At 43.8% G+C, this 24,478-nt stretch overlaps 1 long non-coding RNA gene across 1 annotated transcript in view; it reads right to left on the bottom strand.

Moving 5' to 3' along the window:
- Positions 1 to 24,478, bottom strand: part of LOC307181394 — a 189,928-nt gene that overhangs the window by 36,569 nt on the left and 128,881 nt on the right. Inside the window, exon 2 of the long non-coding RNA XR_013826652.1 lies at positions 5,047 to 5,128. This is a non-coding gene — a long non-coding RNA (uncharacterized lncRNA). The remainder of the gene's footprint in view (positions 1 to 5,046; positions 5,129 to 24,478) is intronic.

Raw genomic sequence — 24,478 nt, forward strand, 5'->3', positions numbered from 1 at the left:
AAAAAGTGTAAAATCCATAAAGGCACGACAGGCCATGGAGAACTGGGAGCCTTGTTATGCTGATGGGTGGGATGTAAATTGCCAACAGCCACTCTGGAGAAGTGTATGGTGTTTCCTGAAACATCTAAAAAACAAAGCAACAGAGCCTAGGGCACTTCCACTTACGGTCCTATAGCTTAGGGAAATTAAAATCAAAAAGACACAGCCACCCCAAAGTTTGGGACGGCTCTGTTTACAAGAACCTCGTTTACGGTACAAGTTCAATATCGCAGAAAGTGAAAAATGGATAAAGAACTTGTGGTACTTACGTACAATGCAATATCACTCAACAATGAAATCTATGTAATCAGGCCCGAAGCAGCATAATGAGTGCATTCAGGTATGATGATTAGAACTGAAATAAGTCACACAGAAAAGAAACATCATAAGGTATCATTAATACACAGAATGTCGACTTGGCTACACATGAACTGAATTACAAAACAGAACAGTGTCTCATGTTTAGAAAACCAACTTATGCTTGCTTAAGGGGGAAGGTGAGTTGGGGTGCTGCATAAAACCAGAGATTGAAATGAGCACAGATAAAGTTCCTTAAGCCAAATATGGAATAGACAAGAGCTACTCCTTGCTCAACGAAATGGACTCAACACCGCCTATTAAACGCCTAAGAATGTACCTGACTAGTAAGTATCTTAAAACCTAGGGATTGCTATGTCTCCGAAAGAGAATCAAGCATGTGTACAGGGGCATAAACGCAGCAGTGATAGGATTGGAGAGGTTCGGTGAGCAAATGAAGATCCTTTGAAGTCATATTGCATGGTACCCATTCCACGGGTTTCACCTACCCAGGTTTAAGGTATTCTTCCTTCAACTAAAACATGCATGTGGAACCTAGAGTATGATCAACCATGTGATCGGGAGACGTGTTCAAATATTTCTCAGTTTTCGTACCCTGGTACTCGGGTGCAACATTCCAGACGCTTTACTAACACTCTCCCGACTTGGAGAGTCAGTCCCTTTAACCTCCTGTTTGGCCCAGTTTGCAATTTCTGCGGAAGATGAACAGGAATAGCGAGAACCAATGAGAGACTAGCTGGAGGTGTCTGAACGGGCAAATTTAACTCTCATTTCCCACCAGGAAGAGGAATTAACCAAAGGCTCAGCGTGCTGTGCCGGAACCAGATTAGGGCCTGAAGCCATCCTGCGGTGTTGCGGCCAGGTCACAAGAAAGCGAGTTGAAGAAAGGAGCTCAGGGGCACTGTAATTCACAAACCTGCACAGTTATAAATGACAGCTATCGTCCAAAAATAGACTGAAGTAAGGCTGCCAAGAGGACTTGAAAGCGGGGCAGAATTGCAGGAAACCGATTTCAGGAGGTAGACTGGAATTGCATTGAAAGCATAGGAAAAGAGGCAGAACGTCCACAATGATGCACTTGGCCAAAAAGGGCGTATGCGTTTTTTCCTGAATATATTCAGGAAAAAACGCATACGCCCTTTTTGGCCAACCAAGCAAGCTTGCAAAGGAAATCTGCACTACAATGAAGTCTCACTTCCCCCCGGTCAAAAGGGCCATCTGAAAAAAGTGTAAAATCCAGAAAGGCAGGACAGGCCATGGAGAACTGGGAGCCTTGTTATGCTGATGGGCGGGATGTAAATTGCCAACAGACTCTTGGGAGAAGTGTATGGTGTTTCCTGAAACATCTAAAAAACAAAGCAACAGAGCCTAGGGCACTTCCACTTATGGTCCTATAGCTTAGGGAAATTAAAATCAAAAAGACACAGCCACCCCAAAGTTTGGGACGTCTCTGTTTACAAGAACCTCGTTTACAGTACAAGTTCAACATCGCAGAAAGTGAAAAATGGATAAAGAAGTTGTGGTAATCACTTACAAAGCAATATCACTCAGCAATGAAATCTATGTCATCAGGCCCTTAGCAGCACAATGAGTGGATTCAGGTATGATGATTCTAACTGAAATAAGTCACACAGAAAAAGAAACATCATAAGATATCAGTAATACACGGAATGGAAACTTGGCTACACAGGAACTGAATTACAGAACAGAACAGGGTCTCAAATTTAGAAAAGCAACTTATGCTTGCTTAAGGGGAAAGGTGAGTTGGGGTGCTGCATAAAACCAGAGATTGAAATGAGCACAGATAAAGTTCCTTAAGCCAAATATGGAATAGACAAGAGCTACTCCTTGCTCAACGAAATGGACTCAACACCCCATATTAAACGCCTAAGAATGTACCTGACTAGTAAGTATCTTAAAACCTATGGATTGCTATGTCTCCGAAAGAGAATCAAGCATGTGTACAGGGGCATAAACGCAGCAGTGATAGGATTGGAGAGGTTCTGTGAGCAAATGGAGACCCTTTGAAGTCATATTGCATGGTACCCATTCAACAGGTTTCACCTACCCAGGTTTAAGGTATTCTTCCTTCAGCTAAAACATGCATGTGGAACCTAGAGTACGATCAACCATGTGATCGGGAGACGTGTTCAAATATGTCTCAGTTTTCGTACCCTGGTACTCGGGTGCAACATTCCAGACGCTTTACTAACACTCTCCCCACTTGGAGAGTCAGCGCCTTTAACCTCCTGTTTGGCACAGTTTGCAATTTCTGCGGAAGATGAACAGGAATAGCGAGAACCAATGAGAGACTAGCTGGATGTGTCTGGACGGGCAAATTTAACTCTCATTTCCCACCAGGAAGAGGAAATAACCAGAGGCTCAGCGTGCCGTGTCGGAACCAGATTAGGGCCTGAAGCCATCCTGCGGTGTTGCGGCCAGGTCACAAGAAAGTGAGTTGAAGAAAGGAGCTCAGGGGCACTGTAATTCACAAACCTGCAGAGTTATAAATGACAGCTATCGTCCAAAAATAGACTGAAGTAAGGCTGCCAAGAGGACTTGAAAGTGGGGCAGAATTGCAGGAAACCGATTTCAGGAGGTAGACTGGAATTGCATTGAAAGCATAGGAAAAGAGGCAGAACGTCCACAATGATGCACTTGGCCAAAAAGGGCGTATGCGTTTTTTCCTGAATATATTCAGGAAAAAACGCATACGCCCTTTTTGGCCAACCAAGCAAGCTTGCAAAGGAAATCTGCACTACAATGAAGTCTCACTTCCCCCTTGTCAAAAGGGTCATCTGAAAAAAGGGTAAAATCCAGAAAGGCAGGACAGGCCATGGAGAACTGGGAGCCTTGTTATGCTGATGGGCGGGATGTAAATTGCCAACAACCACTCGGGAGAAGTGTATGGTGTTTCCTGAAACATCTAAAAACAAAGCAACAGAACCTAGGGCACTTCCACTTATGGTCCTATAGCTTAGGGAAATTAAAATCAAAAAGACACAGCCACCCCAAAGTTTGGGACGCCTCTGTTTACAAGAACCTCGTTTACAGTACAAGTTCAACATCGCAGAAAGTGAAAAATGGATAAAGAAGTTGTGGTATTTACTTACAAAGCAATATCACTCAGCAATGAAATCTGTGTCATCAGGCCCTTAGCAGCACAATGAGTGGATTCAGGTATGATGATTCTAACTGAAATAAGTCACACAGAAAAAGAAACATCATAAGATATCAGTAATACACGGAATGTAAACTTGGCTACACAGGAACTGCATTCCAAAACAGAACAGGGTCTCAAATTTAGAAAACCAACTTATGCTTGCTTAAGGGTAAAGGTGAGTTGGGGTGCTGCATAAAACCAGAGATTGAAATGAGCACAGATAAAGTTCCTTAAGCCAAATATGGAATAGACAAGAGCTACTCCTTGCTCAACGAAATGGACTCAACACCGCATATTAAACGCCTAAGAATGTACCTGACTAGTAAGTATCTTAAAACCTATGGATTGCTATGTCTCCGAAAGAGAATCAAGCATGTGTACAGGGGCATAAACGCAGCAGTGATAGGATTGGAGAGGTTCGGTGAGCAAATGAAGACCCTTTGAAGTCATATTGCACGGTACCCATTACACCGGTCTCAACTCTCCAGGTTTAAGGTATTCTTCCTTCAGCTAAAACATGCATGTGGAACCCAGAGTATGATCAACCATGTGAACGGGAGACGTGTTCAAATATGTCTCAGTTTTCCTCCCCTGGTACTCGGGTGCAACATTCCAGATGCTTTACTAACACTCTCCCCACTTGGAGAGTCAGTCCCTTTAAACTCCTGTTTGGCCCAGTTTGCAATTTCTGTGGAATATGAACAGGAATAGCGAGAACCAATGAGAGACTAGCTGGAGGTGTCTGGATGGGCAAATTTAACTCTCATTTCCCACCAGGAAGAGGAATTAACTAAAGGCTCAGCGTGCCGTGCCAGAACCAGATTAGGGCCTGAAGCCATCCTGCGGTGTTGCGGCCAGGTCACAAGAAAGCGAGTTGAAGAAAGGAGCTCAGGGGCACTGTAATTCACAAACCTGCAGAGTTATAAATGACAGCTATCGTCCAAAAATATACTGAAGTAAGGCTTCCAGGAGGACTTGAAAGCGGGACAGAATTGCAGGAAACCGATTTCAGGAGGTAGACTGGAATTGCATTGAAAGCATAGGAAAAGAGGCAGAACGTCCACAATGATGCACTTGGCCATAAAGGGCGTATGCGTTTTTTCCTGAATATATTCAGGAAAAAACGCATACGCCCTTTTTGTCCAACCAAGCAAACGTGCAAAGGAAATCTGCACTACAATGAAGTCTCACTTCCCCCCGGTCAAAAGGGCCATCTGAAAAAAGTGTAAAATCCAGAAAGGCAGGACAGGCTATGGAGAACTGGGAGCCTTGTTATGCTGATGGGCGGGATGTAAATTGCCAACAGACACTCAGGAGAAGTGTATGGTGTTTCCTGAAACATCTAAAAAACAAAGCAACAGAGCCTAGGGCACTTCCACTTATGGTCCTATAGCTTAGGGAAATTAAAATCAAAAAGACACAGCCACCCCAAAGTTTGGGACGCCTCTGTTTACAAGAACCTCGTTTACCGTACAAGTTCAATATCACAGAAAGTGAAAAATGGATAAAGAACTTGTGGTACTTACGTACAATGCAGTATCACTCAGCAATGCAATCTATGTCATCAGGCCCTTAGCAGCATAATGAGTGGATTCAGGTACGATGATTCTAACTGAAATAAGTCACACAGAAAAAGAAACATCATAAGATATCACTAATACACGGAATGTAAACTTGGCTACACAGGAACTGCATTTCAAAACAGAACAGGGTCTCAAATTTAGAAAACCAACTTATGCTTGCTTAAGGGGAAAGGTGAGTTGGGGTGCTGCATAAAACCAGAGATTGAAATGAGCACAGATAAAGTTCCTTAAGCCAAATATGGAATAGACAAGAGCTACTCCTTGCTCAACGAAATGGACTCAAAACCCCATATTAAACGCCTAAGAATGTACCTGACTAGTAAGTATCTTAAAACCTATGGATTGCTATGTCTCCAAAAGAGAATCAAGTGTGTGTACAGGGGCATAAACGCAGCAGTGATAGGATTGGAGAGGTTCGGTGACCAAATGAAGACCCTTTGAAGTCATATTGCATGGTACCCATTACACCGGTCTCAACTCTCCAGGTTTAAGGTATTCTTCCTTCAGCTAAAACATGCATGTGGAACCCAGAGTATGATCAACCATGTGAACGGGAGACGTGTTCAAATATGTCTCAGTTTTCCTCCCCTGGTACTCGGGTGCAACATTCCAGACGCTTTACTAACACTCTCCCCACTTGGAGAGTCAGTCCCTTTAACCTCCTGTTTGGCCCAGTTTGCAATTTCTGAGGAAGATGAACAGGAATAGCGAGAACCAATGAGAGGCTAGCTGGAGGTGTCTGGACGGGCAAATTTAACTCTCATTTCCCACCAGGAAGAGGAATTAACCAAAGGCTCAGCATGCCATGCCGGAACCAGATTAGGGCCTGAAGCCATCCTGCGGTGTTGCGGCCAGGTCACAAGAAAGCGAGTTGAAGAAAGGAGCTCAGGGGCACTGTAATTCACAAACCTGCAGAGTTATAAATGACAGCTATCGTCCAAAAATAGACTGAAGTAAGGCTGCCAAGAGGACTTGAAAGCGGGGCAGAATTGCAGGAAACCGATTTCAGGAGGTAGACTGGAATTGCATTGAAAGCATAGGAAAAGAGGCAGAACGTCCACAATGATGCACTTGGCCAAAAAGGGCGTATGCGTTTTTTCCTGAATATATTCAGGAAAAAACGCATACGCCCTTTTTGGCCAACCAAGCAAGCTTGCAAAGGAAATCTGCACTACAATGAAGTCTCACTTCCCCCCGGTCAAAAGGGCCATCTGAAAAAAGTGTAAAATCCAGAAAGGCAGGACAGGCCATGGAGAACTGGGAGCCTTGTTATGCTGATGGGCGGGATGTAAATTGCCAACAGACACTTGGGAGAAGTGTATGGTGTTTCCTGAAACATCTAAAAAACAAAGCAACAGAGCCTAGGGCACTTCCACTTATGGTCCTATAGCTTAGGGAAATTAAAATCAAAAAGACACAGCCACCCCAAAGTTTGAAACGGCTCTGTTTACAAGAACCTCGTTTACAGTACAAGTTCAACATCGCAGAAAGTGAAAAATGGATAAAGAAGTTGTGGTATTTACTTACAAAGCAATATCACTCAGCAATGAAATCTGTGTCACAAGGCCCTTAGCAGCACAATGAGTGGATTCAGGTATGATGATTCTAACTGAAATAAGTCACACAGAAAAAGAAACATCATAAGATATCACTAATACACGGAATGTAAACTTGGCTACACAGGAACTGCATTTCAAAACAGAACAGGGTCTCAAATTTAGAAAACCAACTTATGCTTGCTTAAGGGGAAAGGTGAGTTGGGGTGCTGCATAAAACCAGAGATTGAAATGAGCACAGATAAAGTTCCTTAAGCCAAATATGGAATAGACAAGAGCTACTCCTTGCTCAACGAAATGGACTCAAAACCCCATATTAAACGCCTAAGAATGTACCTGACTAGTAAGTATCTTAAAACCTATGGATTGCTATGTCTCCAAAAGAGAATCAAGTGTGTGTACAGGGGCATAAACGCAGCAGTGATAGGATTGGAGAGGTTCGGTGAGCAAATGAAGACCCTTTGAAGTCATATTGCATGGTACCCATTACACCGGTCTCAACTCTCCAGGTTTAAGGTATTCTTCCTTCAGCTAAAACATGCATGTGGAACCCAGAGTATGATCAACCATGTGAACGGGAGACGTGTTCAAATATGTCTCAGTTTTCCTCCCCTGGTACTCGGGTGCAACATTCCAGACGCTTTACTAACACTCTCCCCACTTGGAGAGTCAGTCCCTTTAACCTCCTGTTTGGCCCAGTTTGCAATTTCTGAGGAAGATGAACAGGAATAGCGAGAACCAATGAGAGGCTAGCTGGAGGTGTCTGGACGGGCAAATTTAACTCTCATTTCCCACCAGGAAGAGGAATTAACCAAAGGCTCAGCATGCCATGCCGGAACCAGATTAGGGCCTGAAGCCATCCTGCGGTGTTGCGGCCAGGTCACAAGAAAGCGAGTTGAAGAAAGGAGCTCAGGGGCACTGTAATTCACAAACCTGCAGAGTTATAAATGACAGCTATCGTCCAAAAATAGACTGAAGTAAGGCTGCCAAGAGGACTTGAAAGCGGGGCAGAATTGCAGGAAACCGATTTCAGGAGGTAGACTGGAATTGCATTGAAAGCATAGGAAAAGAGGCAGAACGTCCACAATGATGCACTTGGCCAAAAAGGGCGTATGCGTTTTTTCCTGAATATATTCAGGAAAAAACGCATACGCCCTTTTTGGCCAACCAAGCAAGCTTGCAAAGGAAATCTGCACTACAATGAAGTCTCACTTCCCCCCGGTCAAAAGGGCCATCTGAAAAAAGTGTAAAATCCAGAAAGGCAGGACAGGCCATGGAGAACTGGGAGCCTTGTTATGCTGATGGGCGGGATGTAAATTGCCAACAGACACTTGGGAGAAGTGTATGGTGTTTCCTGAAACATCTAAAAAACAAAGCAACAGAGCCTAGGGCACTGCCACTTATGGTCCTATAGCTTAGGGAAATTAAAATCAAAAAGACACAGCCACCCCAAAGTTTGAAACGGCTCTGTTTACAAGAACCTCGTTTACAGTACAAGTTCAACATCGCAGAAAGTGAAAAATGGATAAAGAAGTTGTGGTATTTACTTACAAAGCAATATCACTCAGCAATGAAATCTGTGTCACAAGGCCCTTAGCAGCACAATGAGTGGATTCAGGTATGATGATTCTAACTGAAATAAGTCACACAGAAAAAGAAACATCATAAGATATCACTAATACACGGAATGTAAACTTGGCTACACAGGAACTGAATTACAGAACAGAACAGGGTCTCAAATTTAGAAAACCAACTTATGCTTGCTTAAGGGTAAAGGTGAGTTGGGGTGCTGCATAAAACCAGAGATTGAAATGAGCACAGATAAAGTTCCTTAAGCCAAATATGGAATAGACAAGAGCTACTCCTTGCTCAACGAAATGGACTCAACACCGCATATTAAACGCCAAAGAATGTACCTGACTAGTAAGTATCTTAAAACCTATGGATTGCTATGTCTCCGAAAGAGAATCAAGCATGTGTACAGGGGCATAAACGCAGCAGTGATAGGATTGGAGAGGTTCGGTGAGCAAATGAAGACCCTTTGAAGTCATATTGCACGGTACCCATTACACGGGTCTTAACTCTCCATGTTTAAGGTATTCTTCCTTCAGCTAAAACATGCATGTGGAACCCAAGTATGATCAACCATGTGAACGGGAGACGTATTCAAATATGTCTCAGTTTTCGTACCCTGGTACTCGGGTGCAACATTCCAGACGCTTTACTAACACTCTCCCGACTTGGAGAGTCAGTCCCTTTAACCTCCTGTTTGGCCCAGTTTGCAATTTCTGCGGAAGATGAACAGGAATAGCGAGAACCAATGAGAGGCTAGCTGGAGGTGTCTGGATGGGCAAATTTAACTCTCATTTCCCACCAGGAAGAGGAATTAACCAAAGGCTCAGCATGCCGGGCCGGAACCAGATTAGGGCCTGAAGCCATCCTGCGGTGTTGCGGCCAGGTCACAAGAAAGCGAGTTGAAGAAAGGAGCTCAGGGGCACTGTAATTCACAAACCTGCAGAGTTATAAATGACAGCTATCGTCCAAAAATAGACTGAAGTAAGGCTGCCAAGAGGCCTTGAAAGCGGGGCAGAATTGCAGGAAACCGATTTCAGGAGGTAGACTGGAATTGCATTGAAAGCATAGGAAAAGAGGCAGAACGTCCACAATGATGCACTTGGCCAAAAAGGGCGTATGCGTTTTTTCCTGAATATATTCAGGAAAAAACGCATACGCCGTTTTTGGCAAACGAAGCAAGCTTGCAAAGGAAATCTGCACTACAATGAAGTCTCACTTCCCCCCGGTCAAAAGGGCCATCTGAAAAAAGTGTAAAATCCAGAAAGGCAACAGGCCATTGAGAACTGGGAGCCTTGTTATGCTGATGGACGGGATGTAAATTGCCAACAGACACTCAGGAGAAGTGTATGGTGTTTCCTGAAACATCTAAAAAACAAAGCAACAGAACCTAGGGCACTTCCACTTATGGTCCTATAGCTTAGGGAAATTAAAATCAAAAAGACACAGCCACCCCAAAGTTTGGGACGCCTCCGTTTACAAGAACCTCGTTTACCGTACAAGTTCAACATCGCAGAAAGTGAAAAATGGATAAAGAAGTTGTGGTATTTACTTACAAAGCAATATCACTCAGCAATGAAATCTGTGTCATCAGGCCCTTAGCAGCACAATGAGTGGATTCAGGTATGATGATTCTAACTGAAATAAGTCACACAGAAAAAGAAACATCATAAGATATCAGTAATACACGGAATGTAAACTTGGCTACACAGGAACTGAATTACAGAACAGAACAGTGTCTCAAATTTAGAAAACCAACTTATGCTTGCTTAAGGGTAAAGGTGGGTTGGGGTGCTGCATAAAACCAGAGATTGAAATGAGCACAGATAAATTTCCTTAAGCAAAATATGGAATAGACAAGAGCTACTCCTTGCTCAATGAAATGGACTCAACACCGCATATTAAACGCCTAAGAATGTACCTGACTAGTAAGTATCTTAAAACCTATGGATTGCTATGTCTCCGAAAGAGAATCAAGCATGTGTACAGCGGCATAAACGCAGCAGTGATAGGATTGGAGAGGTTCTGTGAGCAAATGAAGACAATTGATGTCATATTGCATGGTACCCATTCCACGGGTTTCAACTACCCAGGTTTAAGGTATTCTTCCTTCAGCTAAAACATGCATGTGGAACCTAGAGTATGATTAACCATGTGATCGGTAGACGTGTTCAAATATGTCTCAGTTTTCGTACCCTGGTACTCGGGTGCAACATTCCAGACGCTTTACTAACACTCTCCCCACTTGGAAAGTCAGCGCCTTTAACCTCCTGTTTGGCCCAGTTTGCAATTTCTGTGGAAGATGAACAGGAATAGCGAGAACCAATGAAAGACTAGCTGGAGGTGTCTGGATGGGCAAATATAACTCTCATTTCCCACCAGGTAGAGGAATTAACCAAAGGCTCAGCGTGCCGTGCCAGAACCAGATTAGGGCCTGAAGACATCCTGCGGTGTTGCGGCCAGGTCACAAGAAAGCGAGTTGAAGAAAGGAGCTCAGGGACACTGTAATTCACAAACCTGCAGAGTTATAAATGACAGCTATCGTCCAAAAATAGACTGAAGTAAGGCTGCCAAGAGGACTTGAAAGCGGGGCAGAATTGCAGGAAACCGATTTCAGGAGGTAGACTGGAATTGCATTGAAAGCATAGGAAAAGACGCAGAACGTCCACAATGATGCACTTGGCCAAAAAGGGCGTATGCGTTTTTTCCTGAATATATTCAGGAAAAAACGCATACGCACTTTTTGGCCAACCAAGCAAGCTTGCAAAGGAAATCTGCACTACAATGAAGTCTCACTTCCCCCCGGTCAAAAGGGCCATCTGAAAAAAGTGTAAAATCCAGAAAGGCAGGACAGGCCATGGAGAACTGGGAGCCTTGTTATGCTGATGGGCGGGATGTAAATTGCCAACAACCACTTGGGAGAAGTGTATGGTGTTTCCTGAAACATCTAAAAAACAAAGCAACAGAACCTAGGGCACTTCCACTTATGGTCCTATAGCTTAGGGAAATTAAAATCAAAAAGACACAGCCACCCCAAAATTTGGAACGGCTCTGTTTACAAGAAACTCGTTTACAGTACAAGTTCAACATCGCAGAAAGTGAAAAATGGATAAAGAAGTTGTGGTATTTACTTACAAAGCAATATCACTCAGCAATGAAATCTGTGTCATCAGGCCCTTAGCATCACAATGAGTGGATTCAGGTATGATGATTCTAACTGAAATAAGTCACACAGAAAAAGAAACATCATAAGATATCAGTAATACACGGAATGTAAACTTGGCTACACAGGAACTGAATTACAGAACAGAACAGGGTCTCAAATTTAGAAAACCAACTTATGCTTGCTTAAGGGGAAAGGTGAGTTGGGGTGCTGCATAAAACCAGAGATTGAAATGAGCACAGATAAAGTTCCTTAAGCCAAATATGGAATAGACAAGAGCTACTCCTTGCTCAACGAAATGGACTCAACACCGCATACTAAACGCCTAAGAATGTACCTGACTAGTAAGTATCTTGAAACCTATGGATTGCTATGTCTCCGAAAGAGAATCAAGCATGTGTACAGGGGCATAAATGCAGCAGTGATAGGATTGGAGGGTTTCGCGAGCAAATGAAGACCATTTGAAGTCATATTGCATGGTACCCATTCCACGGGTCTCAACTCTCCAGGTTTAAGGTATTGTTCCTTCAGCTAAAACATGCATGTGGAACCTAGATTATGATCAACCATGTGATCGGGAGACGTGTTCAAATATGTCTCAGTTTTCGTACCCTGGTACTCGGGTTCAACATTCCAGATGCTTTACTAACACTCTCCCCACTTGGAGAGTCAGTCCCTTTAACCTCCTGTTTGGCCCAGTTTGCAATTTCTGTGGAAGATGAACAGGAATAGCGAGAACCAATGAGAGACTAGCTGGAGGTGTCTGGATGGGCAAATTTAACTCTCATTTCCCACCAGGAAGAGGAATTAACCAAAGGCTCCGCGTGCCATGCCGGAACCAGATTAGGGCCTGTAGACATCCTGCGGTGTTGCGGCCATGTCACAAGAAAGCGAGTTGAAGAAAGGAGCTCAGGGGCACTGTAATTCACAAACCTGCAGAGTTATAAATGACAGCTATCGTCCAAAAATAGACTGAAGTAAGGCTGCCAAGAGGACTTGAAAGCGGGGCAGAATTGCAGGAAACCGATTTCAGGAGGTAGACTGGAATTGCATTGAAGGCATAGGAAAAGAGGCAGAACGTCCACAATGATGCACTTGGCCAAAAAGGGCGTATGCGTTTTTTCCTGAATATATTCAGGAAAAAACGCATACGCCCTTTTTGGCCAACCAAGCAAACTTGTAAAGGAAATCTGCACTACAATGAAGTCTCACTTCTCCCCGGTCAAAAGGGCCATCTGAAAAAAGTGTAAACTCCAGAAAGGCAGGACAGGCCATGGAGAACTGGGAGCCTTGTTATGCTGATGGGCGGGATGTAAATTGCCAACAGACACTCAGGAGAAGTGTATGGTGTTTCCTGAAACATCTAAAAAACAAAGCATCAGAGCCTAGGGCACTTCCACTTATGGTCCTATAGCTTAGGGAAATTAAAATCAAAAAGACACAGCCACCCCAAAGTTTGGGACACCTCTGTTTACAAGAACCTCGTTTACCGTACAAGTTCAATATCACAGAAAGTGAAAAATGGATAAAGAACTTGTGGTACTTACGTACAATGCAGTATCACTCAGCAATGAAATCTATGTCATCAGGCCCGTAGCAGCATAATGAGTGGATTCAGGTATGATGATTCTAACTGAAATAATTCACACAGAAAAAGAAACATCATAAGATATCACTAATACACGGAATGTAAACTTGGCTACACAGGAACTGCATTCCAAAACAGAACAGGGTCTCAAATTTAGAAAACCAACTTATGCTTGCTTAAGGGGAAAGGTGAGTTGGGGTGCTGCATAAAACCAGAGATTGAAATGAGCACAGATAAAGTTCCTTAAGCCAAATATGGAATAGACAAGAGCTACTCCTTGCTCAACGAAATGGACTCAACACCGCATACTAAACGCCTAAGAATGTACCTGACTAGTAAGTATCTTAAAACCTATGGATTGCTATGTCTCCGAAAGAGAATCAAGCATGTGTACAGGGGCATAAATGCAGCAGTGATAGGATTGGAGGGGTTCGCGAGCAAATGAAGACCCTTTGAAGTCATATTGCATGGTACCCATTCCACGGGTCTCAACTCTCCAGGTTTAAGGTATTGTTCCTTCAGCTAAAACATGCATGTGGAACCTAGATTATGATCAACCATGTGATCGGGAGACGTGTTCAAATATGTCTCAGTTTTCGTACCCTGGTACTCGGGTTCAACATTCCAGATGCTTTACTAACACTCTCCCCACTTGGAGAGTCAGTCCCTTTAACCTCCTGTTTGGCCCAGTTTGCAATTTCTGTGGAAGATGAACAGGAATAGCGAGAACCAATGAGAGACTAGCTGGAGGTGTCTGGATGGGCAAATTTAACTCTCATTTCCCACCAGGAAGAGGAATTAACCAAAGGCTCCGCGTGCCATGCCAGAACCATATTAGGGCCTGAAGCCATCCTGCGGTGTTGCGGCCAGGTCACAAGAAAGCGAGTTGAAGAAAGGAGCTCAGGGGCACTGTAATTCACAAACCTGCAGAGTTATAAATGACAGCTATCGTCCAAAAATATACTGAAGTAAGGCTGCCAAGAGGACTTGAAAGCGGGGCAGAATTGCAGGAAACCGATTTCAGGAGGTAGACTGGAATTGCATTGAATGCATAGGAAAAGAGGCAGAACGTCCACAATGATGCACTTGGCCAAAAAGGGCATATGCGTTTTTTCCTGAATATATTCAGGAAAAAACGCATACGCCCTTTTTGGCCAACCAAGCAAGCTTGCAAAGGAAATCTGCACTACAATGAAGTCTCACTTCCCCCCGGTCAAAAGGGCCATCTGAAAAAAGTGTAAAATCCAGAAAGGCAGGACAGGCCATGGAGAACTGGGAGTCTTGTTATGCTGATGGGCGGGATGTAAATTGCCAACAACCACTCGGGAGAAGTGTATGGTGTTTCCTGAAACATCTAAAAAACAAAGCAACAGAGCCTAGGGCACTTCCACTTATGGTCCTATAGCTTAGGGAATTCAAAATCAAAAAGACACAGCCACCCCAAAGTTTGGAACGGCTCTGTTTACAAGAACCTCGTTTACAGTACAAGTTCAACATCGCAGAAAGTGAAAAATGGATAAAGAAGTTGTGGTATTTACTTACAAAGCAATATCACTCAGCAATGAAATCTGTGTCATCAGGTCCTTAGCAGCACAATGAGTGGATTCAGGTATGATGATTCTAACTGAAATAAGTCACACAGAAAAAGAAACATCATAAGATATCAGTAATACACGGAATGTAAACTTGGCTACACAGGAACTGAATTACAGAACAGAACAGGGTCTCAAATTTAGAAAACGAACTTATGCTTTCTTAAGGGGAAAGGTGAGTTGGGGTGCTGCATAAAACCAGAGATTGAAATGAGCACAGATAAAGTTCCTTAAGCCAAATATGGAATAGACAAGAGCTACTACTTGCTCAATGAAATGGACTCAACACCGCATATTAAACGCCTAAGAATGTACCTGACTAGTAAGTATCTTAAAACCTATGGATTGCTATGTCTCCGAAAGAGAATCAAGCATGTGTACAGGGGCATAAACGCAGCAGTGATAGGATTGGAGAGGTTCAGTGACCAAATGAAGACCCTTTGAAGTCATATTGCATGGTACCCATTCCACGGGTTTCAACTACTCAGGTTTTCGGTATTCTTCCTTCAGCTAAAACATGCACATGGAACCCAAGTATGAGCAACCATGTGAACGGGAGACGTGTTCAAATATGTCTCAGTTTTCCTCCCCTGGTACTCGGGTGCAACATTCCAGACGCTTTACTAACACTCTCCCGACTTGGAGAGTCAGTCCCTTTAACCTCCTGTTTGGCCCAGTTTGCAATTTCTGCGGAAGATGAACAGGAATAGCGAGAACCAATGAGAAGCTAGCTGGAAGTGTCTGGACGGGCAAATTTAACTCTCATTTCCCACCAGGAAGAGGAATTAACCAAAGGCTCAGCATGCCGTGCCGGAACCAGATTAGGGCCTGAAGCCATCCTGCGGTGTTGCGGCCAGGTCACAAGAAAGCGAGTTGAAGAAAGGAGCTCAGGGGCACTGTAATTCACAAACCTGCAGAGTTATAAATGACAGCTATCGTCCAAAAATAGACTGAAGTAAGGCTGCCAAGAGGACTTGAAAGCGGGGCAGAATTGCAGGAAACCGATTTCAGGAGGTAGACTGGAATTGCATTGAAAGCATAGGAAAAGAGGCCGAACGTCCACAATGATGCACTTGGCCAAAAAGGGCGTATGCGTTTTTTCCTGAATATATTCAGGAAAAAACGCATACGGCCTTTTTGGCCAACCAAGCAAACTTGCAAACGAAATCTGCACTACAATGAAGTCTCACTACCCCCGGTCAAAAGGGCCATCTGAAAAAAGTGTAAAATCCAGAAAGGCAGGACAGGCCATGGAGAACTGGGAGCCTTGTTATGCTGATGGGCGGGATGTAAATTGCCAACAACCACTCGGGAGAAGTGTATGGTGTTTCCTGAAACATCTAAAAAACAAAGCAACAGAACCTAGGGCACTTCCACTTATGGTCCTATAGCTTAGGGAAATTAAAATCAAAAAGACACAGCCACCCCAAAGTTTGGAACTGCTCTGTTGACAAGAACCTCATTTACAGTACAAGTTCAACATCGCAGAAAGTGAAAAATGGATAAAGAAGTTGTGGTATTTACTTACAAAGCAATATCACTCAGCCATGAAATCTGTGTCATCAGGCCCTTAGCAGCACAATGAGTGGATTCAGGTATGATGATTCTAACTGAAATAAGTCACACAGAAAAAGAAACATCATAAGATATCAGTAATACACGGAATGGAAACTTGGCTACACAGGAACTGAATTACAGAACAGAACAGGGTCTCAAATTTAGAAAACCAACTTATGCTTGCTTAAGGGGAAAGGTGAGTTGGGGTGCTGCATAAAACCAGAGATTGAAATGAGCACAGATAAAGTTCCTTAAGCCAAATATGGAATAGACAAGAGCTACTCCTTGCTCAACGAAATGGACTCAACACCGCATATTAAACGCCTAAGAATGTACCTGACTAGTAAGTATCTTAAAACCTATGGATTGCTATGTCTCCGAAAGAGAATCAAGCATGTGTACAGGGGCATAAACGCAGCAGTGATAGGATTGGGGAGGTTCGGTGAGCAAATGAAGACCCTTTGAAGACATATTGCATGGTACCCATTCCACGGGTCTCAACTCTCCAGGTTTAAGGTATTCTTCCTTCAGCTAAAACATGCATGTGGAACCCAGAGTATGATCAACCGTGTGAACGGGAGACGTGTTCAAATATGTCTCAGTTTTCCTCCCCTGGTACTCGGGTGCAACATTCCAGAAGCTTTACTAACACTCTCCCGACTTGGAGAGTCAGCGCCTTTAAACTCCTGTTTGGCCCAGTTTGCAATTTCTGCGGAAGATGAACAGGAATAGCGAGAACCAATGAGAGACTAGCTGGAGGTGTCTGGACGGGCAAATTTAACTCTCATTTCCCACCAGGAAGAGGAATTAACCAAAGGCTCAGCGTGCCGTGCCGGAACCAGATTAGGGCCTGAAGCCATCCTGCGGTGTTGCGGCCAGCTCACAAGAAACCGAGTTGAAGAAAGGAGCTCAGGGGCACTGTAATTCACAAGCCTGCAGAGTTATAAATGACAGCTATCGTCCAAAAATAGACTGAAGTAAGGCTGCCAAGAGGACTTGAAAGCGGGGCAGAATTGCAGGAAACCGATTTCAGGAGGTAGACTGGAATTGCATTGAAAGCATAGGAAAAGAGGCAGAACGTCCACAATGATGCACTTGGCCAAAAAGGGCGTATGCGTTTTTTCCTGAATATATTCAGGTAAAACATGCATGTGGAACCTAGAGTATGATCAACCATGCGATCGGGAGGCGTGTTCAAATATGTCTCAGTTTTTGTACCCTGGTACTCGGGTGCAACATTCCAGACGCTTTACTAACACTCTTCCGACTTGGAGAGTCAGTCCCTTTAACCTTCTGTTTGGCCCAGTTTGCAATTTCTGCGGAAAATGAACAGGAATAGCGAGAACCAATGAGAGGCCAGCTGGAGGTGTCTGGACGGGCAAATTTAACTCTCATTTCCCACCAGGAAGAGGAATTAACCAAAGGCTCAGCGTGCCGTGCTGGAACCAGATTAGGGCCTGAAGCCATCATGTGGTGTTGTGGCCAGCTCAAATGAAAGCGAGCTGAGGAAAGGAGCTCAGGGGCACTGTAATTCACAAACCTGCAGAGTTATAAATGACAGCTATCGTCCAAAAATAGATTGAAGTAAGGCTGCCAAGAGGACTTGAAAGCTGGGCAGAATTGCAGGAAACCGATTTCAGGAAGTAGACTGGAATTGCATTGAAAGCATAGGAAAAGAGGCAGAACGTCCACAATGATGCACTTGGCCAAAAAGGGCGTATGCGTTTTTTCCTGAATATATTCAGGAAAAAACGCATACGCCCTTTTTGGCCAACCAAGCAAGCTTGCAAAGGAAATCTGCCCTACAATGAAGTCTCACTTCCCCCCGGTCAAAAGGGCCATCTGAAAAAAGTGTAAAATCCAGAAAGGCAGGACAGGCCATGGAGAACTGGGAGCCTTGTTATGCTGATGGGCGGGATGTAAATTGCCAACAACCACTGGGGAGAAGTGTATGGTGTTTCCTGAAACATCTAAAAAACAAAGCAACAGAGCCTAGGGCACTGCCACTTATGGTCCTATAGCGTAGGGAAATCAAAATCAAAAAGACACAGCCACCCCAAAGTTTGGGACGCCTCTGTTTACAAGAACCTCGTTTACAGTACAAGTTCAACATCGCAGAAAGTGAAAAATGGATAAAGAAGTTGTGGTATTTACTTACAAAGCAATATCACTCAGCAATGAAATCTATGTCATCAGGCCCTTAGCAGCACAATGAGTGGATTCAGGTACGATGATTCTAACTGAAATAAGTCACACAGAAAAAGAAACATCATAAGATATCAGTAATACACGGAATGGAAACTTGGCTACACAGGAACTGAATTACAGAACAGAACAGGGTCTCAAATTTAGAAAACCAACTTATGCCTGCTTAAGGGGAAAGGTGAGTTGGGGTGCTGCATAAAACCAGAGATTGAAATGAGCACAGATAAAGTTCCTTAAGTCAAATATGGAATAGACAAGAGCTACTCCTTGCTCAACGAAATGGACTCAACACCGCATATTAAACGCCTAAGAATGTACCTGACTAGTAAGTATCTTAAAACCTATGGATTGCTATGTCTCCGAAAGAGAATCAAGCATGTGTACAGGGGCATAAACGCAGCAGTGATAGGATTGGAGAGGTTCGGTGAGCAAATGAAGACCCTTTGAAGTCATATTGCATGGTACCCATTCCACGGGTCTCAACTCTCCAGGTTTAAGGTATTCTTCCTTCAGCTAAAACATGCATGTGGAACCCAGAGTATGATCAACCATGTGAACGGGAGACGTGTTCAAATATGTCTCAGTTTTCCTCCCCTGGTACTCGGGTGCAACATTCCAGATGCTTTACTAACACTCTCCCGACTTGGAGAGTCAGTCCCTTTAACCTCCTGTTTGGCCCAGTTTGCAATTTCTGCGGAAGATGAACAGGAATAGCGAGAACCAATGAGAGGCTAGCTGGAGGTGTCTGGACGGGCAAATTTAACTCTCATTTCCCACCAGGAAGAGGAATTAACCAAAGGCTCAGCATGCCGGGCCGGAACCAGATTAGGGCCTGAAGCCATCCTGCGGTCTTGTGGCCAGGTCACAAGAAAGCGAGTTGAAGAAAGGAGCTCAGGGGCACTGTAATTCACAAACCTGCAGAGTTATAAATGACAGCTATCGTCCAAAAATAGACTGAAGTAAGGCTGCCAAGAGGACTTGAAAGCGGGGCAGAATTGCAGGAAACCGATTTCAGGAGGTAGACTGGAGTTGCATTGAAAGCATAGGAAAAGAGGCAGAACGTCCACAATGATGCACTTGGCCAAAAAGGGCGTATGCGTTTTTTCCTGAATATATTCAGGAAAAAACGCATACGCCCTTTTTGGCCAACCAAGCAAGCTTGCAAAGGAAATCTGCACTACAATGAAGTCTCACTTCCCCCCGGTCAAAAGGGCCATCTGAAAAAAGTGTAAAATCCAGAAAGGCAGGACAGGCCATGGAGAACTAGGAGCCTTGTTATGCTGATGGGCGGGATGTAAATTGCCAACAACCACTCGGGAGAAGTGTATGGTGTTTCCTGAAACATCTAAAAAACAAAGCAACAGAACCTATGGCACTTCCACTTATGGTCCTATAGCTTAGGGAAATTAAAATCAAAAAGACACAGCCACCCCAAAGTTTGGAACGGCTCTGTTTACAAGAACCTCGTTTACAGTACAAGTTCAACATCGCAGAAAGTGAAAAATGGATAAAGAAGTTGTGGTATTTACTTACAAATCAATATCACACAGCAATGAAATCTGTGTCATCAGGCCCTTAGCAGCACAATGAGTGGATTCAGGTATGATGATTCTAACTGAAATAAGTCACACAGAAAAAGAAACATCATAAGATATCAGTAATACACGGAATGTAAACTTGGCTACACAGGAACTGAATTACAGAACAGAACAGGGTCTCAAATTTAGAAAACCAACTTATTCTTGCTTAAGGGTAAAGGTGAGTTGGGGTGCTGCATAAAACCAGAGATTGAAATGAGCACAGATAAAGTTCCTTAAGCCAAATATGGAATAGACAAGAGCTACTCCTTGCTCAACGAAATGGACTCAACACCCCATATTAAACGCCTAAGAATGTACCTGACTAGTAAGTATCTTAAAACCTATGGATTGCTATGTCTCCGAAAGAGAATCAAGCATGTGTACAGGGGCATAAACGCAGCAGTGATAGGATTGGAGAGGTTCGGTGAGCAAATGAAGACCCTTTGAAGTCATATTGCATGGTACCCATTCCACGGGTTTCAACTACCCAGGTTTAAGGTATTCTTCCTTCAGCTAAAACATGCATGTGGAACCTAGAGTATGATCAACCATGTGATCGGGAGACGTGTTCAAATATGTCTCAGTTTTCCTCCCATGGTACTCAGGTGCAACATTCCAGACGCTTTACTAACACTCTCCCCACTTGGAGAGTCAGTCCCTTTAACCTCCTGTTTGGCCCAGTTTGCAATTTCTGCGGAAGATGAACAGGAATAGCGAGAACCAATGAGAGGCTAGCTGGAGGTGTCTGGACGGGCAAATTTAACTCTCATTTCCCACCAGGAAGAGGAAATAACCAAAGGCTCAGCGTGCCGGGCCGGAACCAGATTAGGGCCTGAAACCATCCTGCGGTGTTGCGGCCAGGTCACAAGAAAGCGAGTTGAAGAAAGGAGCTCAGGGGCACTGTAATTCACAAACCTGCAGAGTTATAAATGACAGCTATCGTCCAAAAATAGACTGAAGTAAGGCTGCCAAGAGGACTTGAAAGCGGGGCAGAATTGCAGGAAACCGATTTCAGGAGGTAGACTGGAATTGCATTGAAAGCATAGGAAAAGAGGCAGAACGTCCACAATGATGCACTTGGCCAAAAAGGGCGTATGCGTTTTTTCCTGAATATATTCAGGAAAAAACGCATACGCCCTTTTTGGCCAACCAAGCAAGCTTGCAAAGGAAATCTGCACTACAATGAAGTCTCACTTCCCCCCGGTCAAAAGGGCCATCTGAAAAAAGTGTAAAATCCAGAAAGGCAGGACAGGCCATGGAGAACTGGGAGCCTTGTTATGCTGATGGGCGGGATGTAAATTGCCAACAGACACTCGGGAGAAGTGTATGGTGTTTCCTGAAACATCTAAAAAACAAAGCAACAGAGCCTAGGGCACTTCCACTTATGGTCCTATAGCTTAGGGAAATTAAAATCAAAAAGACACAGCCAACCCAAAGTTTGGGAAGCCTCTGTTTACAAGAACCTCATTTACCGTACAAGTTCAATATCACAGAAAGTGAAAAATGGATAAAGAACTTGTGGTACTTACGTACAATGCAGTATCACTCAGCAATGAAATCTGTGTCATCAGGCCCGTAGCAGCATAATGAGTGGATTCAGGTACGATGATTCTAACTGAAATAAGTCACACAGAAAAAGAAATATCATAAGATATCACTAATACACGGAATGGAAACTTGGCTACACAGGAAATGAATTACAGAACAGAACAGGGTCTCAAATTTAGAAAACCAACTTATGCTTGCTTAAGGGGAAAGGTGAGTTGGGGTGCTGCATAATACCGGAGATTGAAATGAGCACAGATAAAGTTCCTTAAGTCAAATATGGAATAGACAAGAGCTACTCCTTGCTCAACGAAATGGACTCAACACCCCATATTAAACGCCTAAGAATGTACCTTACTAGTAAGTATCTTAAAACCTATGGATTGCTATGTCTCCAAAAGAGAACCAAGCATGTGTACAGGGGCATAAACGCAGCAGTGATAGGATTGGAGAGGTTCGGTGAGCAAATGAAGACCCTTTGAAGTCATATTGCATGGTACCCATTACACGGGTTTCAACTACCCGGTTTTAAGGTATTCTTCCTTCAGCTAAAACATGCATGTGGAACGTAGAGTATGATCAACCATGTGATCGGGAGACGTGTTCAAATATGTCTCAGTTTTCGTACCCTGGTACTCGGGTGCAAGATTCCAGACGCTTTACTAACACTCTCCCGACTTAGAGAGTCAGTCCCTTTAACCTCCTGTTTGGCCCAGTTTGCAATTTCTGCGGAAGATGAACAGGAATAGCGAGAACCAATGAGAGGCTAGCTGGAGGTGTCTGGACGGGCAAATTTAACTCTCATTTCCCACCAGGAACAGGAATTAACCAAAGGCTCAGCGTGCCGTGCCGGAACCAGATTAGGGCCTGAAGCCATCATGCGGTGTTGCGGCCAGCACAAAAGAAAGCGAGTTGAAGAAAGGAGCTCAAGGGCACTGTAATTCACAAACCTGCAGAGTTATAAATGACAGCTGTCGTCCAAAAATATACTGAAGTAAGGTTGCCAAGAGGACTTGAAAGCGGGGCAGAATTGCAGGAAACCAATTTCAGGTGGTAGACTGGAATTGCATTGAAAGCATAGGAAAAGAGGCAGAACGTCCACAATGATGCACTTGGCCAAAAAGGGCGTATGCGTTTTTTCCTGAATATATTCAGGAAAAAACGCATACGCCCTTTTTGGCCAACCAAGCAAGCTTGCAAAGGAAATCTGCACTACACTGAAGTCTCACTTCCCCCCGGTCAAAAGGGCCATCTGAAAAAAGTGTAAAATCCAGAAAGGCAACAGGCCATTGAGAACTGGGAGCCTTGTTATGCTGATGGGCGGGATGTAAATTGCCAACAGACACTTGGGAGAAGTGTATGGTGTTTCCTGAAACATCTAAAAAACAAAGCAACAGAGCCTAGGGCACTTCCACTTATGGTCCTATAGCTTAGGGAAATTAAAATCAAAAAGACACAGCCACCCCAAAGTTTGGGACGCCTCTGTTTACAAGAACCTCGTTTACAGTACAAGTTCAACATCGCAGAAAGTGAAAAATGGATAAAGAAGTTGTGGTATTTACTTACAAAGCAATATCACTCAGCAATGAAATCTGTGTCATCAGGCCCTTAGCAGCACAATGAGTGGATTCAGGTATGATGATTCTAACTGAAATAAGTCACACAGAAAAAGAAACATCATAAGATATCAGTAATACACGGAATGTAAACTTGGCTACACAGGAACTGAATTACAGAACAGAACAGGGTCTCAAATTTAGAAAACCAACTTATGCTTGCTTAAGGGGAAAGGTGAGTTGGGGTGCTGCATAAAACCAGAGATTGAAATAGCACAGATAAAGTTCCTTAAGTCAAATATGGAATAGACAAGAGCTACTCCTTGCTCAACGAAATGGACTCAACACCGCATATTAAACGCCTAAGAATGTACCTAACTAGTAAGTATCGTAAAACCTATGGATTGCTATGTCTAAAAAAGAGAATCAAACATGTGCACAGGGGCATAAACGTAGCAGTGATAGGATTGGAGAGCTTCGGTGAGCAAATGAAGACCCTTTGAAGTCATATTGCATGGTACCCATTACACGGGTCTCAACTCTCCAGGTTTAAGGTATTCTTCCTTCAGCTAAAACATGCATGTGAAACCCAAGTATGATCAACCATGTGAACGGGAGACGTGTTCAAATATATCTCAGTTTTCCTCCCCTGGTACTCGGGTGTAACATTCCAGACGCTTTACTAACACTCTCCCCATTTGGAGAGTCAGCGCCTTTAACCTCCTGTTTGGCCCAGTTTGCAATTTCTGTGGAAGATGAACAGGAATAGCGAGAACCAATGAGAGACTAGCTGGAGGTGTCTGGATGGGCAAATTTAACTCTCATTTCCCACCAGGAAGAGGAATTAACCAAAGGCTCAGCATGCCGTTCCGGAACCAGATTAGGGCCTGAAGCCATCCTGCGGTGTTGCGGCCAGGTCACAAGAAAGCGAGTTGAAGAAAGGAGCTCAGGGGCACTGTAATTCACAAACCTGCAGAGTTATAAATGACAGCTATCGTCCAAAAATATACTGAAGTAAGGCTGCCAAGAGGACTTGAAAGCGGGGCAGAATTGCAGGAAACCGATTTCAGGAGGTAGACTGGAATTGCATTGAAAGCATAGGAAAAGAGGCAGAACGTCCACAATGATGCACTTGGCCAAAAAGGGCGTATGCGTTTTTTCCTGAATATATTCAGGAAAAAACGCATACGCCCTTTTTGGCCAACCAAGCAAGCTTGCAAAGGAAATCTGCACTACAAGGAAGTCTCACTTCCCCCCGGTCAAAAGGGCCATCTGAAAAAAGTGTAAAATCCAGAAAGGCAGGACAGGCCATGGAGAACTGGGAGCCTTGTTATGCTGATGGGCGGGATGTAAATTGCCAACAACCACTCGGGAGAAGTGTATGGTGTTTCCTGAAACATCTAAAAAACAAAGCAACAGAACCTAGGGCACTTCCACTTATGGTCCTATAGCTTAGGGAAA

This window comes from Stenella coeruleoalba (assembly GCF_951394435.1).
Source record: "Stenella coeruleoalba genome assembly, contig: scaffold_248, whole genome shotgun sequence".
Taxonomy (NCBI): Eukaryota; Metazoa; Chordata; class Mammalia; order Artiodactyla; family Delphinidae; genus Stenella; species Stenella coeruleoalba.